The sequence below is a fragment of the Drosophila elegans genome, unplaced genomic scaffold (assembly GCF_018152505.1).
Source record: "Drosophila elegans isolate 14027-0461.03 unplaced genomic scaffold, ASM1815250v1 contig_149, whole genome shotgun sequence".
Lineage (NCBI taxonomy): Eukaryota > Metazoa > Arthropoda > Insecta > Diptera > Drosophilidae > Drosophila > Drosophila elegans.
Window position 1 is genome coordinate 12,649,342 of NW_024545513.1, and position 17,042 is coordinate 12,666,383.

General features: G+C 37.0%; 6 non-coding genes across 6 annotated transcripts; 2 read left to right on the forward strand and 4 right to left on the reverse strand.

Annotated features, from left to right (window-relative positions):
* The first annotated feature begins 306 nt into the window (after nucleotides 1-306).
* On the forward strand, nucleotides 307-388 carry Trnas-aga. Its single transcript has one exon. It is a non-coding gene; the product is annotated as a tRNA-Ser (tRNA).
* Nucleotides 389-834: 446 nt separating this feature from the next.
* Nucleotides 835-916, forward strand: Trnas-aga. The gene has a single exon. It is a non-coding gene; the product is annotated as a tRNA-Ser (tRNA).
* Nucleotides 917-10,117: 9,201 nt separating this feature from the next.
* Trnar-ucg lies at nucleotides 10,118-10,190 on the reverse strand. Its single transcript has one exon. It is a non-coding gene; the product is annotated as a tRNA-Arg (tRNA).
* An 893-nt stretch (nucleotides 10,191-11,083) lies between these two features.
* Nucleotides 11,084-11,165, reverse strand: Trnas-cga. Its single transcript has one exon. It is a non-coding gene; the product is annotated as a tRNA-Ser (tRNA).
* Nucleotides 11,166-11,630: 465 nt separating this feature from the next.
* On the reverse strand, nucleotides 11,631-11,712 carry Trnas-cga. The gene has a single exon. It is a non-coding gene; the product is annotated as a tRNA-Ser (tRNA).
* Nucleotides 11,713-11,867: 155 nt separating this feature from the next.
* Nucleotides 11,868-11,940, reverse strand: Trnar-ucg. The gene has a single exon. It is a non-coding gene; the product is annotated as a tRNA-Arg (tRNA).
* Nucleotides 11,941-17,042: the final 5,102 nt, after the last annotated feature.

Consider the following 17,042-nt stretch of genomic DNA (forward strand, 5'->3'; position numbering starts at 1 on the left):
TAATCAATTTTGATTTATGTTCAAAATTACTAAATAAATTAATGTAAGAATATATACGCCTATTTTGTATAGAACTATACAGAACACTAAAATGTAAGAATTTAAATAATATAGAAAACCAAGTACTTCAAGTTTAACGGCACAATCGTACAAAAATTTGACGATCGTCAAATTTAATTCGACAGATAACCATTATCATCGTCAACACTTTATTTATTCAGCTTATTTGCATCTTAAAATAGAGCCTCGATCCCCAAAAAGATCAAAACTTGTTTTCACGCTAGTTTGGCGATCGGCGATTATTAAGCAGTCGTGGCCGAGCGGTTAAGGCGTCTGACTAGAAATCAGATTCCCTCTGGGAGCGTAGGTTCGAATCCTACCGGCTGCGGTGATAACGCGTTTTTTTTTTTTTACTATCTAGCAACAAAGAGTTTAAAAAAATTAAATAATTATATATACAGCTTTAAAAAAATATACTATACTTAGTATATTAAACAAATCATAGAAATCCTTGCCATTATTGAGCATAACTTATTACCGGTAAATTCAATATACACAATATTTTCTTATTTAATAATTATATTTCTTATGTTTTCCAATTGATTGATTTTTAATTAAAAGGCCCTAAGTTGTATATATTAAAACTTTCAAATTTGTATTAGAAAATGAACAAGATTAGAAAAGAAAATCAAATGACTCAAATAATTTAGTTCTATTGCAATAAAAATGGATACATATATCCATTTGTAATACATTTTTGATTGGTATTAATATATCGCTTCAATAGGTTGTGGGTCGTTAAACGCGGGTGTTTGGGCCAAAGTTATTAGCCAAGCAGTCGTGGCCGAGCGGTTAAGGCGTCTGACTAGAAATCAGATTCCCTCTGGGAGCGTAGGTTCGAATCCTACCGGCTGCGGTTAGTAAACACTTTTTTAAAAGAATTTATTAAAATCTTAAAAAAAAAAACAAATATGTTAAGCCCGTTAAAAACTATATATTTCTTAAATTAAACACGGGTTATTTGAAAAGAAAGCAATAACCACTTGAAATAAATTTTGATTTATATTATTTTATTTACAAAGACAAACAAATATGCAAAAATAAAAATTTGTTTTAAGTTTATGTATCATATTTTTATTAGATCTTTAGCATCGCAATTTACTTCTTTTGATATTTTGCTTAACACATTTGTAACTCTCAGTGGATAGTTTTTTTAAACTTATTTAAGGTCAACCTTTGCAAAGTTTCAGCTACAGCGTGCCAAAAAAAAAAAGGGAACATCGAATTGGCACTGTAATTAACCTTATATTGATTGAATTTTAAAGGCGTTTAAGCTAGTGCCACCCGCTGGGGCTTGAACCCAACTAAAATCGCCAAAAATAAAGGCAGAATTGAGACTACAAGATTGGCTTCGACTTGCAGAGGGGCAAGGAACTCTTGAGACCATTGAACCCGCCCCAAGAGGCAGTTGGGCCAAAAAAACCGAGAAAAAAGTAGAAAAAGGCCCCAGAAAACGCGCCGAACATTTGCCAGATGCTAAGTGAGTGATAGACAAGCAACAAGCGACGACAACTTGCGCAAATCGACGACAGAAATCAGAGCAACGCATCAAGCCAAAATGGCAAAATCTTAACCACAAGAAAAGAGAAGGAGTTCATAATACCCTTACATAAGATAAAATTATTTATTTATAAGCAAATCAGGATTTGCTACTGCACAGAAAATGAATTTAGCATGATTGTTTTCAAAGTGCATGCAAATAACAAATCTAAAAAATGTAATAAAATCTACTTTTTACCTATTGTATAAAAAATAGAATCAGTTGTAACTTCAATCGAATATTGCCAAAATATTTTTATCTTTATGACATTGTTAATATTATATTGATATTGTTAAAGATAAAGTGTTCATTAAAAATCTTCTAACAGACACAATTTTATAACTGAAAGTATTAAGCAAATCAGTTTTTTTCCAATTTTAGCTCCAGAACTTTTATTTGATACCCTGCACCATGGTACATAAATAGCTGGAAAAAAGGCAAATTTAAGATACGCGTATCTTTCGCACTGATTTCGGTTTTTCGCAGTTTCGAGAGTGAGATAAACGACCGCACAAACGAGAGACTTTGACCTAAATTCGGCCAAAAGCCTGCGTTGATTAATCGACTTTTTGTGGTGCTCATCGCACAGATACAGAGCGCGAAAAAAAAACTAAAACCGAAACTGAGACCGAGACCGAGAATTTGCACAGCTGCTCCTGAGCCGGCTAATTGAGGAAATCGAATGTAAAATTATGTGAGCGGCAAGCAAAAAAAAAAAAAATAAAAAAAAACAAAAAAAATATTCGCAAACGGCCGGCGAACACGGTGACGCATGCATCTAATTTATGTATCTGATAGATACACCGCGATACTTCGCACGAACTCCCAAGTTTTGTTGACCTTCTTCGGGCGCTTTTGGTCGCAGATTTTCACTTTTGGCCACGCCATTAATTTCTTTTACGTAGCGCCCCCTTCGACCAAGCTGCTAATATGTCGAAATTGTTTCAGCTCCGAGCTCTGTTTTCCATTAATTCGATTGTATTTCTGCAACTCGCGATTCATCTTTCGATGCTTTTGCGATACCTGGAAATTGTCACAATTCGAGCGGAGTTTTGCTGTAATTATGCCGCAATCGTCAGTTGACAAATGTGGGCCAAAGTGAATCGGCGAGGGACCCTGGGAAGTAAGCTCACATATCTGGCATATATATCTGAGGCTATTTGAACTCCCAGCGAGTGCAAAACTCAATGAACTCGGGGATATTCTCACACCAATTAGAATTATCAATAACTTTACAATATTAACTATATTTTTACTAATACCACAAATAAATCGCTTGTGTAAAGCTTAAAGTCTAAACTAAACTGCACTTTATTTACATGTATTCTTTTAATAATAATATTTTAATTTAAATACTTTGAGGAGCGATCCTTAATAAACATTTAATGCGAATATCTTGGACTTAAATTTATGTTTTCAAATAATACAAAATAAAACTTTAATGAAAATACATATAAAAAAATTTTTTTTTAGTAAACGTATAGTAAAATGCATTTACTCTTGATTTTTTTTAAGCTAGACATACAATACAAATTTTTGGATAATTCAAATCTTAGTTTATTGATATAAAAATTTGTTTATTTCATTGAAATAAATATTAGGATTGCCTGAATTAAATTCTATAGACTTTCACTTTCTCATTTCGGCAATGTAAATGAAGTATGACATACCTTACTGTTGAATATATAGTAAATAATTTAATTGTTGGTTAATAGTTTAATTGTATTTATTAACTAAACATTATACTATGTAAATAAAATATAAAATAAGGGCACTGTTATGCCCTCCGAATGGAGTCGGATATTACCCCTTTGACCACGCTCTGTGAGTAAAGAATTAAACGCCTGCCCTCTGGCCACGCCCCCAAATGGCAGACTACAAAACTGGCAAGTCCGGGGGTTATGGAATTGGGTAAGGGATCGGTATCGGGGGAGGATATGGTGTATATGGTTAGCTGACTCAACCCGGCAAGTGAAAACGTTGAGAAATCATTTGCATAAAATAATTTTGCGTGTTTTGAGTAAATAAATTACGGAACAAGGAGGAAAGTAAGAGAACAGCGCCGCTGAAGAAACCGATATGGCCACAGAATATTGTATATATATATATATATAGATATATACATATATAGATATATACATATATATGGATACACTAGCTGACAGATACGTTCACACACACACACACTTGTCGATGCAGTCGCAAAACTTTTTTTCGAGCTGTCTGAATGAAGTTGAGCAGACAATAGTTACAAATACACATGCACTGATAACAAAATTATGATCTATTGGTAATGAAATCATATTATTTTATAAACACAAAAACACAAATTAAAATCAAATAATAAAATTCTTGCCATTAACAAGTCAGCCATTTTATTGTAAGGAACATTTTATTGTAAGGAACAATTAATTATGGAGCCGATGTTATGAGTTTTTCTCTGTGCTTATAGACTGGGTTTATCTATCGACTGGCCAAGCCCCTTGATAACTTAGCCTTATTCCCCGATTCCCCGGCTTTTGGCCCTGGTAACATGTCGTTGGGCAATTAATAACGGATTATGAGGCGATGACTCCCAAAGCGTTGACACTGCGGAAAGAATAAAATAAACGCAATAGGGGAAAACTGTCAGGGAAATGGGAAAGCACAGTGGAAGGTTGGGCGAAGAATCACTGACGGCATCTTTGAGATGCACATTCAGAAAAAAGAATATACGAAAAAATAAAAGTAACGCGTATCTGTGCGCTACAAATGTATCTTTCATCATCATTGGATTCTTTTTATAATTCTCCTTTAGCCCCGGCTTTGTCACGCCCCCCCGCCCTCCTGGTTCGTTGCTTCAACAGGCTTTTAAGCTGATGAAAAGGAAAATACCCGAGCATTCAAAGTCCAAAGTTTTCTTTCTTTTGAGACACCATCATCTTCCCCCTTTCGTCTTTATATATTTTTTTGCGGATTTCTTGTGAAAAGCGTAAAAATTGCTGTAGATTAGCCAGGCGACGACATTGTTGGCTCTGTTTGAGTTTGTAGACAACTCATATGAGTCGGGTATTACTCGGCTTTAAGGGAAAGGGATAACGCGGAGGGATCACAGATGGCTAGGAAATTTTGATACATTTGCATTCTGCATTCAGCTTGAAGGCGGTTTAAGTCGGAACCAAGCTATATGTTTAAAGAAAACCCCGATATTTATTCGAAAATAAATAAAAAAAAACAAAGAGCACAATAAGTAATGGTTGGATCTAAAATAATATAACTCCTAGCAGATAACATTTTAAACTATACCTATTTTGTATGAGTTGGTTTAGTTTTTTTTTAAATAAAGCACTCTAATCTTTTGCAAGACAGAAAAATTTCGCAAGCGAAAGCGATTGATTTCAAAAACTTTCGAAAATACTTTTTAATTTAAATACATTTATAACATTTAAATATATATATTTGCATAAAAAAGGTTAAGCTAGAACATTTTGCAACACCAGTGTTTTCCTAGTTCCTCCAATACTATTTGAACATCAAGTGGGCTTTTTTGAGAAGCAACCTGAGAGATGCTGCCAAAAAACCTTTTGCATAATTCTATAAATTATAAAACACAACAAACAAATGACAACAACAGCGGAGGGAAATGCCTCAGCGTGCGGCTGCTTTTTTCCTTGGAAAATTCTATTACACTTTTCGTTTTTTTTTTGTCATCTCCTCCTGGTCTTTCATTTTTTTCACTCACATTTTTATGTGCGTCTTGTGATTTTTTCACAATTTTCCGTTGTTACTCTTTTTTTTTTGTATTTTGTTGTTTTGTGTGTTTTTTATTTTTGTTATTTTGTTGTTGTCGAGCTCTCAAGTGCAATATGCAGGTCTCCCCTGGTCGAAACCCCGCCGCCCCCTTCCACGCCCCCACCTTTTCCCACACAGCCTTTGCCCATCTGTTTTTTAGTATCCTTTGGCTTGGCTTTGGCTCCTTCATGTATTTTTTATCTAAATGCCCCAAAGGCATTCTTCTGCAGCATAGACAAAGTCGCCTGCTTCTTCTACAAAAAAAGCAAAAAAAAAAGATATATAATAATAATAATAAAAAAAAAAGGGGGAGAGAATAAGGAGAAAATAACGCAGTATTTTTTCTTGGTTTTTGTTTTGAATTTTTGTGTCTTGCATCAGAAGTTGGCAGCAGAAGAAGGCAAAAGTCATGCGCCAGAGAGCTCCTGAAGGACGCATCAAGGAGACAGTTGCCAGTTGTTGCAAACGCCCCCGCCGACGCCCCCCTTTTATCCGCCCGCCCCTGGCCGCTTCATCATCATTAGCGCCCTCCCAAAAAAATAAGAAATGTAAAAAACAAAGTGCAGCGCAGCGCACACAAAAGAAAAGAAACGCCGAAAATGTGCTTAGGGTTAAGTGTTCCCGTTAGAGGAAGCCAGCTGCCTCCAACCCTGATCCCTTAAGCCTTAACCCTTAACCCTTAACGTTTTCGCCCTCGCAATTGTCAAGGCCCTAATCCGAAAGAGGTCCTGGATAACGGTGCATCGGGATATATGGGGGATATAGCCGCGACCCATTGTTTGACCAAAAAACTGCCTCGCACACAAAAACCTTTGGCGGCATTTCGAAGATCCACACGAATTATATATGCCCTATGTAGACTTTGGAATGCTTTTATTATAAATGCTTATTTTATATCAAACTAGAAAAAAGAAACAAAAGCACTAAGATAATTAATGATAGTTGATTCAAATATAAAATATATTTTCATAGTGTTTTATTGAATTTGAAATAAATACTTTCGGACCAAACTGTTTTATATTTCAATGTAGCCAAATGAAAATTTGTATAATTTTTAATTATTTTTAAATAAAGAAAGCCTAATTTAAAACTTTATTTCAAATTCTGTAAGTCCACCAAAATGTGAAAATTCTATTTTTTATTACTGTTTTACTTAAAACAAAGTTGTCAAGGTATAAGGTTTAAAATAAAACGCTTCATAGAGCTTAAAAAACTTTTGAGAAATGTTTAAAAATCAAATCAAACCATTTTGCTAAATTTCAATAAAATCTATTTATTTTACCACTCAATGGAGAGGGTATATGACTTCAAATCGAACCCCCACCTTCCCAAAAAAATTAAAGACCGTCAAGGAGGCGGCCTGCAGTTCAATGCACCTACAACATCTAAACCCAAAAAAAAGAGCTCAAATAAAAAGCAGCCGAAGCAAACAAAAATAAGCGGGGAAGGCCCACACAAACACACACTGATGTGTGTGTTATTTATTGCGACACAAAGGACTCGCGCAGGGAGACAGACGTTCAATGTCCTGCAGCCTGCAAACGGGCTAATAAAATGTGACGAGCGTAACGCAGAACGCAGCGCGAATCGAGTACTTTCTTTCCTTTTTTTTTGGTTTTTTTCTCGCTCAGCGCTGCAGGACACATGCCACATACACACACACACACACAAAGATACAGATACAAACACAGCACGCAGGACATTGACACCCGAAAATGGAATGGCATAAAATAAAAGCCGGCGAGCCGAAAAGTCCGAAGCCCTACGAAGACGCCGAAACTGCCGACGCGCCGGCGAAGCCCAAAAAGCCAATGGCCCTCCGCAGGATGCGCCCAGGATCCGGGATCCTGCACAGCAAAAATTATTCATTTAAATAAGTAAATGCATTTGAATTTGGCCTTAAATGCGCATTTTTGGCGGACAAAATTGACCAAATCGGTTGGCCACAAATAAAGATATGAAATTATAAACATTGAAAAAAACGAAATTAATTGTTTTTATTTTTAAAAATACTTTATAACATGCAAACTCAATGTGCGCTGTTAACGAGCTTAACTTTTACCACTTTTTTATAGCAATTTCTTTTTAATGCTATAAGTTTTTTTAAGTGTTCTTAAAATGATGTTAAATAATGTCTTTCAATGATGTTAAATTTAAATATTTAACATTTTTATTTCACAAACTGTCTTTCTTAATAAGTTAAATAAATTAAATATAATAAATATACAAAAAAAAAAACAAATATTTGATTAATTCCATTTTATTTATTTATTTTTGTTTTGCAAATGATGAAGAAGTATGATTTTTTTTGTGACAACTTACCAATAGTATAATTTTTGTTTCTCTGCAGGGGCACGTGTGCGTGTCCATACACACTGACTAACGCACACACAGCAAGGCAATCCTGTGTCCTCAGTCCTGAGTCCTGAGTCCTGCCGGATTATCCCTAACGTCATCGGGGTGCATTGAACTTTTTTCAACCTTTTGCCGCTCGTCTTCGGTTCGGTTCTTCGGCTTCTGCTTCTTTGGCCACTGGGCGTAAATCAAAATGCGCCGAGTCCTGCGTCTTGGCTCTGGGGTCCCTCGTCCTGCAGCGCCAACAGCTGATGTCCTGACATCCCGGGCATTGCGTATACGCAGTGGGGTCCCCCATCTTCCTTCCGCCTGCGGCCAAAGTTCGTTGAACGTTTTCGTGTGTCGCCTTTCGCATTTCGCCTTTCGCTGTTCGTTTCGTTTTTGTTTGTTTTTTCCTCCAGTTTTCCTTGACGTTTGAGGCGTCTTAAAATGGAATTTGGTTCCATCGATTGGCAACATGTTGCTAGCAACACTCACGGATCCCGAATATGTCAAGGATATTTTCAAGGATAATTCACTTTAAAAGATCTTTCAAAACTTTATCTTTTTCAACAAGAATGTTTTACTCTAAGTATGAATGAAAAAACCTTTCATCTTTGAATTTAATGAAATTGAAATTTTGTTCCACTTTTTAATAAAATATAAAAAAAATTGTCTTTTGCGTGGCTCAACAATAGTATAGATTGTTTTTGTCAAATCAAAGACAAATTATTTTAAGAAATTGAGCATTAAAAAATAAACACAATTTCAATTTTTCTTATGTGTCTTAGTTTTTTCTTTGTGCCAGCCAAAAAACAATTAAACTAAAATAAATTCGTCTAGTAAGTAATAAATAAATAAAAATAAAAACATAACTTACTTGTTCACCTAATCAAAATAATTTATTTTGACCAACAAAAAGCTTTTCTTAAATGTCTTATTAATTTGTGATGTATTTTCTAATCATAGATGCCGCCCCGTGTCAGCCAATAAAAGATGGGCAATCGGCGGCATCAAGGCCCAAAGTCGGAATCGGAATTGGGATCGAAGCAGGAGTTGGATTGGGATTTTCAACTTAAGATGGAGATGGAGCTGGAGTTGGAGTTGGAGTTGGACAAACGACCACCAGAACGGAGACATGCAAATAATTTTCATATGTGTGCTGTGTGTCGCTTGGTTGAGCATTGTTAAGATCGGTATCGTATCGGGCCGAATAAAAGGGGGGACCATTCATGGCAGAAGTCGGCTGAATAAAGCAGTCAGCAACGAGTTGGCAGTACATTTTCCGCCAAAACACCGCCCACCGCCACCGCCACTGCTGCCGCCGCCTGGCCGGCAATCTAGTTTGGCTGCACTTAATTTCAGCGCTTAACAGACAATTAAAATCCAATTAATTCTGACGTTTATTATGCTAAGCCGACTGTGGGCCCTCGGATCTCTTGGACCTCGGACGACGGACATTGGACGGCGGACCTCCACATAAATTGCAGACTCGTCCTCCACTTTGTAGACCAGCTTGTTCCTCCGCGTGTCGTTCTCGTTGCTAAAAACTTGCTCCTCCGTCTGCTCGCTGACAAAAAAAAAATATAGCTATTGCAACTAGCAACAGCAGCAGCAACAATTGCAGCAACAGCGACACTAGCAACTACACTGATAAAATAATAAACTTGCAAAACAATGCACACTTGATATCACCCAAAATAATTAACTAACAAAATTGAAATCTAACAAATATTAATAGACCGTTTTGACTTTCGTTAAAACCAATATTTATGTCGAATTCCAACAATTTGTATGGTAAAGATAAAGTGTAGTGTGTTATATAGTTATATCTAAATTCATTTGATTATTTGCTACTTTTTAAAATAGCACAGACATTGAAATTAACCTAAGGTGATTGTTAAACATTTGTAATTATATATTCGTACTCTAACAGATTTAGCTAATTTTGTAGTCATATTTAAAGAGCCCATCCTTACTCAACCTAAAAAAATACAGTCCAATCTGGCCTTCAATTTTGAATTGTATTAATTAAAACATTAAAAATAGCAATACATTTTGAAAGATAGATGATATTTTAAAAACTAAATTTATTCGTGCTAAAGTATGAAAGATGGGAAAATAAAAAATGTTTAAATATTAAAGTTAAAATGATTTGTTTTCAGTGCAACAACTAGAAACAAGAGCCAGCGGACAAAGTTGGGCTTCTCATGGTGGCAGCCACATGTTGATTCGTCCATGGACGACCCATGTAAAAGTCCAATAAATCTTTCAATTGGGTATGCCAATTGGCGAGGATTGCTGTTTACCTCTCTATGGTTACAGAAAAGTAAACGCTGGGGTTTCCAAAAGTATTGCTTTATAGGACTTACAAAGCACAAGTAACAAAATATAACAAAATAAAATAGCTTTCGACCGTGACAGGACTCGAACCTGCAATCTTCGGATCCGAAGTCCGACGCCTTATCCATTAGGCCACACGGTCAGTTACGCAACCCGGATCCCAAATTACAAACATAAGTTAGAGCAAAATGTTTTATTTAAGAGAATAGTTTGGGACATATCTTTTTACATTGTAACTTTAACAACAAAAAATATACAACATAAATATTTATTTAATAATATAATATATATTTAAGTTTTCTACGAAAGGTAATATTAAAATTCCTAATGTTAAGGTCAATATGCATAAGTTGTAAGACCTATGTATATACATATATATATATATGCATTTAATTTCCAAAAATTATCCACCATCATCGGATGACGGGGCAGGAGGAGGTCTAAAGTCTGAAGGCAAGTCCAAAGGGACACCCTGGGACACAAACCGCAATGATAAGCAAAAACAGCAGCGGCAACAGCAAAACCAACAACGCCAATGTTGCGAAAGGACCAACGACACCAGACAGGACAGGACACATTTTGAGCCTTTTTTTTGGTGGGGCAGGGGAGAGGAGATGATGTACGCACACAACCATGCCAGACGGAAGGGCAAACGAAAGTAAAGGAAAGCCAGCCGAAAAAAAAGGAATTTATACAAAAATAAATGCCGAGGAACAGACCGAAAAAAGGTTGTCAAAGGTTCAACGAACTCGTCGGCAGCAAATGTAAATAATTTTGTGCGTGTCTGGTGGTGTTGGTGTGTATCTGCGTTAGGTCTACGCAACGCCAGACAAATAGGTTAAGCAAAAAATGATGTGGTCGCTTGAGAGCGAAATAAGATTAAATTGCAAAGTTTCATATTAAATTTTTTTTTAGCAAAAATAAAGCGATTCATTTGACAGAAAATAATTATCAAACTAAAGTTAGAGAGAGTGAGAAAGAAAAACTGTATATATTAGAATTAAAGATTAGTATTTTCAGCTAAAAAGAACTTTTCGCAGCCGGTAGGATTCGAACCTACGCTCCCAGAGGGAATCTGATTTCGAGTCAGACGCCTTAACCACTCGGCCACGACTGCTTCTTGACGATCGAGTGCCAAATAATGTCCGGGACTTTTTGTGAATTACCAAAGGTTAATTTATTCATAACTAATATTAACAATAATATAAAGCCAAACTATTTTCTTGAGCAAAGTCTTACAAAATATTGTTAAAGAAAGAAAGTATTTCGACACTTATCAATAAATTTAAAGAGAAATTAAAAAAAAGGTAACAATATATGTATATATATTATATATATATATATTATTATTTTTATTAGGTAACAGTTTTAAAAGGTTTTTACTACAATTTAAAAACTGTCCTTTCTTTGTTAAATAAATTGTCTAAATAACAAAATAATTCGAGAAAAAGCTTTATCCATCAAAATGTTATCAGAACTCTGCTTTTGCAATTTGAACAGCACAAACCATTTAAAGACAAAATAAAGTAGTTTAAATACAACTAATTGATTATTAAAGCAAAAACAAAAAAGTATATCTTTACGCAGCCGGTAGGATTCGAACCTACGCTCCCAGAGGGAATCTGATTTCGAGTCAGACGCCTTAACCACTCGGCCACGACTGCTACATGCTGCATACCGTGCCCAATTAGCTACTTAAGATTCTGGCTACTCAGAGAATAAGTTTTATATATTTTGCAGCATATTTGCTAAAATAATTAACACCTCTTATTTGCATAGATAAAAAAAAAAAAGATTATAAATGAAAAAAAGTAATTGACGACCGTGACAGGACTCGAACCTGCAATCTTCGGATCCGAAGTCCGACGCCTTATCCATTAGGCCACACGGTCAGATGAAACACGGCGAACTAACAGCAAACATAAAGAGCGAGCCCCGAGAGAACCTGGAGTAAGAACATTTGCGAGAACGAAAACTATGGAGAGCAGAAGAGAGTGGTAGAAAGCGGGTAAAAGTGTGGAAAGGGGTGGGTGCTATGCTATAGAGCACTGAAGGTCGCAAGTTCAAATACCACTTGAGGTTCCATTTAAAAATTATTTTAAGGAAAGTGAATCAAACATTTTTTATATTGTTCAGAGACAAAATACCATATCAAATTATATCCAATCGTAAAGCAATCTATTTACGGCATCCAAAGGGGCAATAGCCTTGTTTTTGTAACAGAACGAGACCCAAGAATTGGCCAGCTTATTTATGACCATATTGTGTTAGGTCATGATTGTTTTATCAAGAACAACTTCAGGAAAAAGTTGCTGCAAAGAGAATTCCGTTGCCTATTGACCACCCACGCCACCCCCTCAACTTCGACCTTTTTTGGGAGGTTTTAGTCAAGTGTTTTTACTTTTTGGGGCTGCTTAATTTCGCCTGTGTGCGTGTTCGTGTAATGCTGGTTCTTGGATCGATAATTTGTGTCTGCCGCAAACGCATTTTATGTTTTTTAGTTACCTTGGTTGTTTTTTCCGTCTGCGTTCCTATGAAATTGCGTTTTTAACCTGTTTTGTCCATTTTATTTATTGTAACTTGAAAAATAATAATAACATGAATTTTTTTTATAAACTGTATCCTATCTTGGGTGTTTAAATTACACATGTAATGTGGAGATGAAAATGCCGTCGCTTATTTTCTGTGAGCTTGGGAAAGGTCGAAAGAATTTTTTTTTTCGTAGTGTTTTGTTTCTATTTCGTTTTCGTTTCGGTATGGAACTTGGCGAGTGTGGAAGCGAAGACGGTTACAATTAAAATTAATTACAAACTATCTAATTACATGGTAATATGCTAATCAGCCTCGCCTCTCTTGCGCTCTCCCTCGCACTCTGCCATCCTCTCGCTCTGTCTTGCCACGCACTTGGCAACCGAAGTTGGCTCTCGGGGGGATTCCCCTCCTCTGCTCCGAATGCAGTTTGCATGTCGGTTGTTCGTTGCATGTAAAACTTAATGAGATTTCTGCCATGGCCATGACAAACCCAAAAAAAATGGACACACTAAAAACAATTTAATTTATTTCGAATTCCTTTAAGTCGCTTGAAATGTGCTTAATAATAATAATAATAGTCCAAGGTTTTATTTAAGCCATTTAAACCATTATATTAAGTTAAACCAGATTTCGAGATTGCTTGCCAATTTCTTTAAACATTAAAATATGTTTTCTAAATAAAAACAAATTTAATTTAAAAAAATGTATTTTTTAAACATAGTTTGTATTTCAAGTGTTTTTTTTTCTGATTAAAAGATGTACCAACGCTTTGGTACTATGAATAAAAATAAAGACTACGATCCAAGACGAATGCCAATTTTTTAGGGGTTTTCTCTGAGCGCATGCAGCTCAAAATGTAGCCAATGTAAACTAAACTTTGGGATGGAGACAAAAGTTCCCGCTGCCGCTTCTTTGCCCAATTATTGGCAGCACTATCGGGGCGCCATAAATCAGCACAGGTGAGTGGGGGTGGGGAGCGTGGTCTTGGAGGGGTTGGGAGTTGGTCGGTGGGCGTCAGGAAGCAGGTAACAATGCCCGGCCAACAAAGAGTCATAAATAAATTTTTGCAACTAATTCTGTCAGCTCCCGGTGCCTTGCCCATTGCCACATTGCGTTATTATTGATGGTTGAGGTTGAGGTAACAATGCCGCTCGTTTTCGGCCTGGTCAAAATCCCCTAAACCAACTGCGGTAGGTGGACCGCCCCCCAACTCGTGTCTACCTCCCACCTCCCTCACTAATTCCCCGAATCCATGATTAATGTTCGTCTGCATTTTCTTCCTCCTTAAACATAGTTTTTAAGTAGAAAAGAAAATAGTACTTGAAGGTATGCATTGAACTTATGCTGTGTATGTGTCTTGTATATAAATATATCGAACGGATTCATAACTATTTTTCCCCCAAATTCCAACATATCAAGAACAGTTTTATAACAATTATTAAACTATTTTTACAAGGCTTCGTAACTTGGGATGACAATAGGTAATTTTTTAAGATTCGAGAATGAGTTATATTTCGTGATGACTTGTCCCTTTCCCAAGAAACAATTATTATAACATTTCTAAGAGGGCCTATAAGCCTTATAAATTATGTAAGAAACTGAAGCATATTCCGCTTCAATTGATCTCTGAATATTTGATGGAAACAGTCGAGTAAACAATATGGTAAATGTTGTTTGTATGTAGCGCGCAACTTTCGAGGGTGGCAACCCTGGCACCTTGCTGGGCTTTGTCCTTAATATTCCAGGTTCCCAATGCTCCACCGCTCAACCACTGCCACCACCAACACCACCACTCCGGTGTGTGTCCAGTGGCACAAAACCGAAATAAATAATTGATGAAACAGCAAAGCGCACGTAGGGATTTCTAACTAACCCTACACCCCCCGCTTGGCCATTTTTCCAGCTGCACTATAGCTCCACCCCCACTACCGTCCCCCCTTTCACTACTTTCCCCGCCGAACGGCTCTCTTTCGACTGTTTCTCATCCATTTGCAGTTGGGGAAAACTGAAAACCATCTCTGGCCTACGACGCATGATGTTGTGTTGCCCACACACTCGCACACACTCACGTGGTGTACATGCCCTGTGCAATGGGATATACTTTGCTATATATATATATATATAAATATATATACCATATCTGTGTGCGGGCATATATTCTATATATGTTCCTGTACGTGCGCACTTATCGATTTTCTGCTTGAAAAACGTTAAGCGAAATGCGCCCAAAGCGTCGTTGTCGGTTAAGTTGGGTCCGGTCCGGCCCAAAAACCAGGGTTCCCAACCCCATTAAAATACCACAGCCCTACACGTACAAAATAGCAGAAAACTATAGAAAACTGGCGACCAAATCTTTTTTTCGAATAATTTTTTTGTAGAAAATGATCTTGAAAAAATGTTCTTAGACAACAGGATTAAACCGATTTGGTCCCTTGATTATTGTATTTTATTAAAAATAATAAACGTTTTGGTTAAATTTATATTACAGTAATAAATCCAATGAGGCCATAAGATCATATAATATTGCTATGTTTTTTTACTGTGTGACGACACACACTGCCGCAAAAAAAGTCCCTTTTTTTAAAGGGTTGCCAGGGCCACATGCGAAGCAAATGTTCGAGTGTTCGCCGTCTGTGTATGCATCAATATGTGTATATGTGTCTGAGTGTGTGTGTGTGTGGGAGGTGGCAACAATAGGCGTGTTTCGTAGGCGGTCGTCCACGTCCACTTTTTTGGTCGTCGTCATCGTCAACGTCAAGCAATCCCCAGAGCGTAAAAAAACAAGATGGGGATAGTAGAGTAAAATACCAACAGAATAATAATGGTTATATAAAAAAATGTATAGAAAACAACAAACCTAACAAAAATAGAAAAAACAAAAAACCGGACTTGGAATTCTAAAATATTAAATACTATTACTAATAAATATTACTAGCGTGAGCTAATGTTTCAAAGTCCTTTAGGTTAAAAAATTAAAAATAGTGAGATAGTAAGATACTTCGAAACGATTTTAAAATATCATTCGAGTGAAATCGGCATATTTTGGAAAACAAAAAGTTTGAGTTATGAACGTAGGGCAATTAACATAAAAACCAAAACTAAAATGGGTAGGTAAAGTTCTAATTAATGTAAAGTTGCCAAGCTCAAACATTACCAGATTCCAATGCTGATGGATATTTGGATTTTATATAAACACTCAAGTGTGTTTTGTTAACTTAATTCCCGCAAAACTTTCCATAGGCTGCCATCAGGGGAAACAAACATGAGAAGATGGACAGGACAGGGCATTGCGGCCATTCATTGACTATGTGCGCACATATCAGTAAATACAACCTCCTGTACATGCCTACAGTGCAAGACAGTTGTGACAGGCAAAGACCTCTTTCCACTCTCACCATTTAATTGGAATTTCCCTAGGTTTCTGATAATTCTCATAATCTCGAATTTCCTGTAAACGTACATAATGTATATTGAAAGATCGACTCTGTTATTTATTATTCCATATCATATGGCTCATAATTATTGTACAACTATTACCATTATTTTGTTAATTTGATTTTGTATTATATAAATATAGACCTTACTATTTATATTATAACCTATATTGTCAAACAAACCTGTTTGGTGATTTTGGGTCAAAGATTTTTATCAAATAAATTAGTTTTATTACTATTTAAAGGTATATATTCAAAGAGGACGCACTGTACAACTATCTATATGTCCATACTTATATGTATTAAATGTGTGTATGTGGGCAGACATGCAACGCACCGAAACACCCACCCGAAACACACACACACACTCGAAGAGAGACAGACATCCCTAGACCTAAGTTGCATGAACTTCAGTTTCGCCTCGCTTTTCGGGCCATGGGTGGGTCTTTAGGGGGGTTGGGGTGGTGGGTTAAGGGGTCTACCGAGTAGGTGGTGCCTACCAAAGCGAGCCAAAACAAAAAGGAGCATTGGGGGGTGGCGTGTGGGTGGCAAAATGGATGGCAAAATGGAAACGCACACAGACACAAAGGCAGGAGTGGCGGTTGATGCAGGGGGTTTCGATGGGGTGGGGCGGGGGGTTAGGGGTTTCGAGACACGCACACAAGCACACATGGACTTTGGCCAAGCCCAAAGGCCTGGGATGCCGCCATTTTACTGCGTCCTGCACACAACCCTCAGAACATTCCACCAACCCCCCCTTCGTCATTTTGCAGCCCCCCCTTGCACATTCGTGTTGCAGGTGCGCCGCCACGAAAAGTTAAGGAGAAGGTTGGGTTGGTGGGGTTATATCTCCTAGTTCTAGTCCAAAGAGTTGATTGCGAGCTCGGCAGAAAATTTCCGACCTATCGCATGCAGTATCCTCGTTGCGTTTGCAGTGCCACCCAAGCCCCCCAAAAACACCACCCATTCCCATCCATTGCATGCGTGTGTGTTTAAGTCCACCACCTCTGTACCCATGACTAAAAACC